General features: G+C 40.8%; 1 long non-coding RNA gene across 1 annotated transcript; it reads right to left on the bottom strand.

Moving 5' to 3' along the window:
* Positions 1 to 1,126: 1,126 nt before the first annotated feature.
* LOC134163286 (uncharacterized) lies at positions 1,127 to 7,082 on the bottom strand. The gene is made up of 2 exons (XR_009964672.1): positions 6,372 to 7,082; positions 1,127 to 5,655 (listed from the first exon to the last, which is right to left on the bottom strand). It is a non-coding gene; the product is annotated as an uncharacterized LOC134163286 (long non-coding RNA).
* Between the last annotated feature and the right edge of the window lie 1,536 nt (positions 7,083 to 8,618).

The following is an 8,618-nucleotide window of genomic DNA, read 5'->3' as shown; positions in this document are numbered from 1 at the left end:
AAAAGATTTATGGAGGATCCTGTGCTAAATTATTCACAGTAATAATGAAATTATTAAAAAGCCATAAACTGTGAAAAATACACAGGAAGCTCATTAAAACACATTCCTTTCAAATCACTCTGCATGAATCACTGACCTTGTGGAAGATGGCCTCTCAAGTCACTAATAAAAGTCTGAAGGCTGCGATGGCATTCCTAACTCCACCACAAAATATGTTTCTGGCATTAGCTCAGAATTGCTCTGTGGGCTTCCTCATCCATCAGTGTAGGGTGAATAAAGTCTCTGCCCACACTTTTATAGGAAGATCCATTCATTCATGTCACTAAGACCTGATCTAAAAAGTGATCTCTGAATGAAAAGCGTCCGTGATAGTCCCAAAAGCCCAAATTAAAACCTAAAATGTTTTTCTCTGAAAAGATTCCTGGAATTGTTTAGGGCTGAACATATGCCTGTTCCCTTCCAATCTCATGAGGCAAGCCATGGGTCAGATTCATGTCAGCTGTGAACTATGAAGAAATGCAAGCAATTTCTATAAGAAAGCTCCATGGGCTATCGAAACTGTCTATTTCAGTTCTATTATAAAATTACCAAAAATGAAGAGTCTTCAGGGTCCTCTGTACGAGGACAATTTAGCAGACAGCCCTTCTCTTGGCAGCGCTGTTCCCTAGGAACATCCTCGAATGGAAGCTGTTGAGACTTGAGTGCTTGGCCTGCCTCAGGAGAGCGATGAGCGGAAGACCTCCCTGCCAATATGCTTCCAGCCGCAATTGCTAATTGTATTATTTGCTCTTTAAAATGCAATACCAGTGAAGCTGTCCTCACCATCATGAGCAGGCAGAATCACCCACATCTACTTAATCTCCTACTTTATTGCCCATTGAAAAGAAAGGCAGTTTGCCCTAGCAGCATACAACAGGCAGCTGTGAGACAGCAGCCATCCATTTCTACACAGTATACAAGTCTGATCTTGTTTGGCTAATTATCCCATTAACCTGTACCTAAAGATCTGATTCCTGTAGCTATAGGTGACTGAATAAAGGGCAGCAGTGGTGGGCCTGGAATGTGGGATCTGTGCTAACCTTCTCTGGTGTGTTTGTATCTGCCTGAGCCAAATAGACACTTAAGAGACCAGCAAAACTTAGGATTTTATTATCATCATGAACAAATAGTAATTTTTTTTTCTCTTTCTCTCTCTTCTTTTTTTTTTTTCCGAACTGAAAACAGGATTAGTGTTGAGGCATTCAAATACCAAAGGCTTGAGTTCAAAACCAGTCACAATGTGCAAGCTTGACCTGAATGGCTTTGTGGCAGGGTGCATTTGTCAATGCAACTGGAAAAACTCCTAGAGGAATGGAGGTTTACCTGTATAAAACCTGCCAGCATTGCACTAGGGCCATGTGAACTGATCTCGTGCAAGAACACTAGCGTCTAGGCTGTTCCCTTCAACCACACAAACCTTGACTTCATTCTCACTTGGACAAACAATGATGGACATACAGACATACAGCTTTCAGAATAGCATTGATGCCAATTGTATAGTAGAAGTTGCTCCAATCGCTCACACAGAGGAACAGGAGACAAAACCACCATGTTTTTATTGTCACAGCAAGTTCTACAAGGAAGGTGGAAGAGAACACAGCTGCAAAATGCATGCACTAAAAATCCCAGTGGTATAAAAGATTCATAAACCTAACAAAAAAAATAAGATAAGGAGACAAAGGAACTGTCTATGAAGTTAATGGAGAGGAGTAATTATTTTGAACAACACTAGAAATTATATAGAAGTAAAGTAAGAAAAAACTTATTAGAATCTTTATGTTTCTTAGGGACAGAAAGGTTGATGAACATCCAACATTATCTATAAGGACCTCTCAACGAGAAAAGAACAAGGCTGGTGGAAATGCACACTTGGGGTTTGCTTGAAGAAAAGGTTTATAATCTTTCAGGAATATCTTCAGCATCTAAAAATCTGAACAATATTTTGAGACAAGGCATTCTGCTTCTCCAGGTAGAGTTCTCCATTGCAAAGGGTATTTAGGTAATCCATTCAAGAAGAGACAGAGATTATCACACCAAAACTTCACAAGTGATTATGAGAAGTACAGCATGGATATTTGGGATTCAGTAGAATTTTTCTTTTTTGTCCGTCAGCCTACAGAGATCAGATCATTTACCCTGTCCGATTCTTAAAAGCAGAGAATGAAATCCAGACAAAAAGCAGCCTTCTCCATCAAAAATCCTTTTCCTCCTTACACTGAGAAATATTTTATTTTCTTCCTAACTAGGGAACAGCAAGGATCCGGAAAGCTACACTACAGCAAGCAGCTCTTTTCATTAGACTTCTCTTTTGAATATCCTTTTGCATTAGTTTCCAGAAAACTTAGCAGACAGTGGTTTTCATCACTGGTATTCTCCCTGTCTGTCCTCGTGTACAGGATATCTGTGCATGAAAAGAATTTGCAAGGCTAAAGCCAGACTGGAGCCTGCTCAGAGATCATTATATTGGTAACAGTGGACAAAGGAGCAGTATAATTCCCTTCTATAGGATGAGAGTTATCTCCTGGTTGCCCAGCAACAGTTTGATTGACTGATTTTATTCTTCTGTTGGTAATGTTTGATGTAATTTCTGGGCAGTGTTTCTAATCTCAAATGGTCACAGGTTGGTGATTTTCATTCTTGAGTTTCATTTCCTGTGCCTAGAGGCCACAATGCTGGGCATGTGTTAAATTACAAAACAGCTGAGAAACAGGATTCCACAAACAAAACCTCACCTATTACACCTTTTATTGGGTGCTTTTGTTATGTGTGGTTGAGATACACACAGTGGTTTTGTATCAGCAACCACATGCGACTACCATTCCTGCCTGTCAGGGGCTTCCTGCAAACACAGGGATCATATTTTCCACTCTCACACTCACTTTCTGTCCTTTGCTGATCACTTCTCAATATGTCAGTGATAATGCTGATTTTTTCAGAACCTGCTATAGGAAGGACCCCACCTTTGTCTATACATCTGCCACTTTTCTCCTCCAGCGTTCGCAGGTAAGTGTAGCTAAGTAGCTCTTGCTGTCAGTCCTGGAGCTATCAAGCTCAGAGGCAGTGCTTTGTTAGGCAAGGGCTTTTGTCTGGAAACCCTCACTTTGATATGCCTACAGATGCACATCTTCCATGAGCTTCAGAGGGTGATTTGAGAGGAGTTTATTTGGTGTAGATCTCGGTGATTCTTCAGGGACTTCACTTGTGTGGTTTTTAAGTTATCTGAATGTAAAGCGAACAAAAGAATGACGATTTTAATTGTATCCATTGTGGGTGGTGACGTTTTGTGCTTTATTATTTTTATGTGAAGTGTTAGTATGTGACTGACTGCTATGTCAACAGGCACTCCAAGTTTTCAAATAACAATGCAGCAGAATATCCAGGTTTCAAGAGTACTTGTCTCTTTCTGTTTAGAAGCTGAAGAGACTGTCATATTGCACGGTGTATTACATCTTGTGATATGACATCATTTGACCTAACATCATAGAAGCTGAGTGGCATCATGCATGAGCCAGCACAAAATATTATATGGGAAATTATGAGCAGTGCAGAGGTCCCTGGTCCTGTAAGTACTTAAACATGAACACAAATACTTAAATATGTATACAATAGACAATAGACAAGCAATGTTGCCACGTTACTCAGCTATTGCTTTAAAATGCAACTACTACAGTTTGCCATGTCATTCCTCCTTTATGATCAGCAAAAGAAAACATGGTTATAGTTTGTAACACACAAGCAATTCATGGACAGAACAAAAGTGAAGCAGTTTTGCTCATGCATTTGTATCTGACACTACCTTGAGCTTTGCTGTTCTGGGTAAACCAGAAGTGGGAATGATCTTTGTTTTTTTCTCCATCAAACTGTAATCCCTAATCAATAAGAGTTTTGCTGAACTGCAGTTTAGGCTCAGTCATTATCTGGTTTCTCCCTGAGACCAAACGCGTCTTTAATACTTTTTTTCCAATTTAATATTGCTTGTTGGTGCAAGTACAGTAGCACTTCCATGGAACAGCTCATACAACAGTTATGAAACCAATTAAGAAGCTCAGAAATATCCACCACAATGGGACAAGCCCTGTTTATGCTGAAGCTACTTGAAACGTTGATCTCAACTGAATGAAGGTTGCTATTGTGAAGCAGCAAATTCCTGCAAGAAATCAGCATGCCACATTGTGCCCAGGTGCTCACCATGTGGGCTTCCATATCCAGATCCCCTCTATTCTTTGCTAGGCTCATGGGGAGGGCTGCAGAAACGAGCTTGGGATGCCGCACACCTTCCTTTCCCCATTCACTCTCCAAACACCTTCTTAATTTACACACATTTGCATCCTATAATGTCATGGGGCAATCACAGATAAAGAGACTCATTCTCATTTACTTGGAGACTTTTCCTAGGCTTTCCAGCCCAAAGCCAAACTGTTAGATATTTCAAACAATTTAAAAAAAAAATCCATTTTGATGGAATATGGGTTTTGGTTCAAATCGTGAGACGTCTTGGGTAAATGTTTGCATTTCCATACCCACCATGTAAAATACCCTGAACGGTTCACTAATGAAGTAACAATATATTTAGTGCTTTAGGAGCTGACAACAGACATGCTGTTATGCTGGGAGCTGGTACTGAACCATGTAAGCAGACACCAGTATGTGCGGCATCAGACAATTTTCTACTTAACGATATAGGCAACTGATCTGTTGGACATCTTCAAGTTTTCATCTCTTTGGACCTGGGCCATTGGGTTCAGGTAGCCTTGTTAAAAAGGGATTTGCAGGTCTTCCCGGTGCTACAGCCCTGCCAAGCTGGAAGCTACAGACAAGGTCAGTGTCTAGGACTCTCTTGTATTAAATGAGCAAGTAAGCTTATATGCATTGCAGATTCCCTGCCCATGAGATCTCTTGTCTAAAGCAATCTGCTGAAAGGTGATAGGGTTGAAGTGTAGGTTAGACAACATGCATATGGCAGAGGGTTTGTAATATTCTAAATAGCATCCACTGTGTTTTCTTGGGTCAACATACAAAGGATGTTGGTAAATCAATAGTTTAATCCACATGTTACAAGACAATTCATCAAACCTCTTACAGAAATGCTTCTCTATAAGACAAAGCAAGTTTGCAGTACTGCTGGCAGAAGCCATTTTGCACCACATGGCATAATGCAGTTATAGCCAGTGAGAGGTGCCTACAACCTAGCCTTTCTATGCTGAGGGTAGGTGAGCTGGGCAATCCTAGTATTTGGGCTTGGAAAACACTATTTAGCACACAGTGACGTCTTGCATTATAATACGTATGTAGAAGGGGTGGAAATAATGACTGTGTGTTCAACTTTATTTACAAAGGGGAATTTGTTTTGCTTTTGGTTGAAGAATAGGAGCCATTGCTCCCTGGGCATTACAGAGACACAACTCATGGCAGCTCTTTCAAAGGTATAGGTAGGATGCTGTTACAAGAAAAGGGAGGAATATCGCTATGTGACAGTGACAACAGAGAGGAAAAGAATGGGGTACTTGTATTTCACCATTTGATAACTTTGTGTGAATCAAGGGCAGCATTTGCAAAGCCTGGGTCCCTCCAGTTCAGTCCAGAGCAGCATAATCAGACATTAAATTCCCTCAGCTTCTGAAATCAAAGGCAACAACAGGTACCTCCACATATTAGCAAATGCGTGTGATCAGAAGCATAAGGCCTGCAGGTTTGAATGATTCAGGCAGGAACTTTGCAGGTGTACATCTCCACATATCAAATAGAGGTGCTCTTCTAAATTCCCAGATTCAAAAATGTGCTTAGAGCCCCCACCAGGATACATATATTAAATGTAAAAGTTCTTTGACCTAAGGTCTGAATAAAGCAAACTAAATTAAAGCCACAGGAAAAGAACAGTAGGGGAAAAGAACCCTATCCCTTACAAAAATTTGTACAGTCAGATAGAGGCCAAAGATTTTGTTCTGAAACAAGCCTACATAATATAACTGAATGAGAATTCTTGAAAACAATTGAGTGCATGTCAAAACAGGGTTATGCCTTGTGCACCTATAGAATATCCTTGTTATAAAATAGCTGCTATAACACAGAATACTGAGCAACTCTTTTTTTTGCAAGGCCATTAGAGCCTTACAGATACTTTACACCCACATGTAATTGCTCACAGGCTAAGAGCTTCTATTCATATTACTCAAATGCCTTGCCCTAGCTGGAGACAGTTGAAATGAGTACAGTGCGCAAGAAGATAGAGTGAATGAGCTCTAACCTTTCTTCACTAAAGCAGATACCAAAAGATACCAGACTTGTTTCACTCTGTGGATAATGAACACAGTTTAGTCTCTCATTTCACTTACCTTCCAGGCTATGTGTCATTGTGAAAGGCTGATTTTTTTGCATTTTTCTTGTTCTTTTTTTTTTTAGTTTTTTCCCTTAGAGAGACTTATGGATGAGAAGGGGGGGAGTCCATCTAAGAGAATGCCTTGTTCTTGGCTTCTCCTGCTTCAACTTTTTAACTGGAACAAAGGTATAGTCATTTCAGCATCAGTGACTCCAACAGAGCACCCAGTGAAACAACAGATGACATTTTACATACTGGCCTCAGACATGAGCAACTAACTCCCAAGGACATTCCTGTGGTACAATTCTTCACCACCTCCCCACTACCATGGTCACCTTATAACGTGGTTAGTGAAAGAGTCATATCACTCCTGAGGAAAAGGACTGCACCTACAGAGAAGTAAAAACAAAAGAAAAGCTCCATCAGTAGAGACACAGAGGAAAACACTTTCAGGAGTGTGTGAAAGAGCAGAGAGCAGAAGGGGACACAAAACAAGTAGTAACCTGTGTCTCTCTAATAGCTATGGAGCAGTAGGTCTTTTCTTTTCTTTTTTAGGAGTAAAATAATTCCTGAAGGTATTTTTCCTGCATAAGGTTGTGGTAATCGTAAGTAGAAATTCACCAATTTTCCACTGAGTTTGTTAAGCTGGGCAGATTTTTTTCCTTTCCTTGAGCCCTAAATGTGATGTAGCTATTCAGCCCCAATGCCTTCCAGCTCTAGAAGCAGCTACTCTGGGTTGTGCTAGAAGCACAAGCTAGAAGCAACATGGGTTGTGCTAGAAGCCAAGGTCATCGGCAGTGAAAGCTTGTGCCTTTGCACTCCCTCACATGTGTCCCTCCAGCTCCTGCAGTTTCCTTTCCTGGCAGCAGCTGCTCATGCTCTTCATCCTGCTTTTAAATGCAGTAAGGAATAGGGAAGTGACAGTAGTACTGAGTGAACAGCAATGGTGTAATCCTGCAAATGAGCCATCACAATGTGGCCAGCTATCATGTTCTGTGTCGCTTCGTGTTTGATACGTCACATCTAACAAATACCTAGACTGGCAAATACCTAGAAATACCTAGAAACTTCTACTGCTATGTCAGATTTGCTTGAAATAAGCAAAAGTTGATAAAGGGATGCACCAACAGATACAGAGATGGACCATGGTCCTATATATTATGTTTATACAGAAATATGCATAAGACCAGTATTATTGTGGAACTATTGAAAGGCACTGGGATGGTAAAGAAATTCAGCTGGGCAGACCGAAGTCCAGCTTTCCATACATGTCAGTGTAACAGCTTGATCAATGCCAACATTAGAGGCAGCTCAGCATCCTATGCACTTCTTGTCTTCCTAACTCACTCTGAAAGGGGGCACAAGACATGTCAGGTTTTTCGCCAATAAACTACAGCTGAGACAACCTTCTCCACCATCCAAATTAACCTCATCCCAAACTCTTCAGATGAGTTTAGGGCAATCTGAAGTAATGCTTCGTAGAGGGCTGGGCTGACCTGAAATCTGCGGTGTGTACCTGTATGACCGACCAGTAATGATTCACCCCACTCTGCTAGTTACAGCTTATGCTTCACCTCTGAGGAGAAGGTGCTAGAGATAAGGCTGCAGGACAAGATAGGAGCTAACTCTGGCCTTTTTTCAGCCTAAATAGTGCAGTCTATGTGATGCCCAGGTTCCCTACACACACTCCTCTGGTCTTTCAAACAAGCACTCTTCTAAAGATACATCTTTTCTTAGCCTGTGAAATGTATAATACACACTGGAGAGCAAGTGGGGGAAAAAAAGACTATCTCTTTAAGAGTTAAAGCTGCATTGCCAGGTTTCTGGAAGTTGATGCCTACGTTCTCTACACATACTTCTCAAATCTTTCAAACAAGTCCTCGTCTAAAGAATCAGTTTTCAAGATGGTGGCTTGGTAACACTTAGGATAAAATAGAATATTTAAGTTGGAAGAGACCTCCAGCAATCATCACTGCCTCAGAGTGAATTTCACATGAAAAATGCAGTTTCCACAATGCTGAAATCTTTTTAGATTATTTTGTTCTTATTTTTAACAGATTTTTCTCTTTCCCTCCCTCCCCCCCAGTCAGTTATCATCATTAAAGACTTTCTGTTGCTCAGGCTATTTCCAAATCAGAATTCCTCACATTGCTGGACTGGCCTAAGCTATTCATTCTGAAGCAGTTCCAGCTTAAACTGGAATCGCATTTTAGTGGCACAGGGCTTCCCAGGAGCCCATGCCTTCTGTGATGTCCCACAGTCT

This window comes from Pezoporus occidentalis, unplaced genomic scaffold (assembly GCF_034315485.1).
Source record: "Pezoporus occidentalis ecotype Australia unplaced genomic scaffold, CSIRO_AGI_Poc_V1 ctg2, whole genome shotgun sequence".
In the NCBI taxonomy this organism is placed as follows: Eukaryota; Metazoa; Chordata; class Aves; order Psittaciformes; family Psittacidae; genus Pezoporus; species Pezoporus occidentalis.
This window is presented reverse-complemented; position numbering and strand designations above follow the sequence as displayed.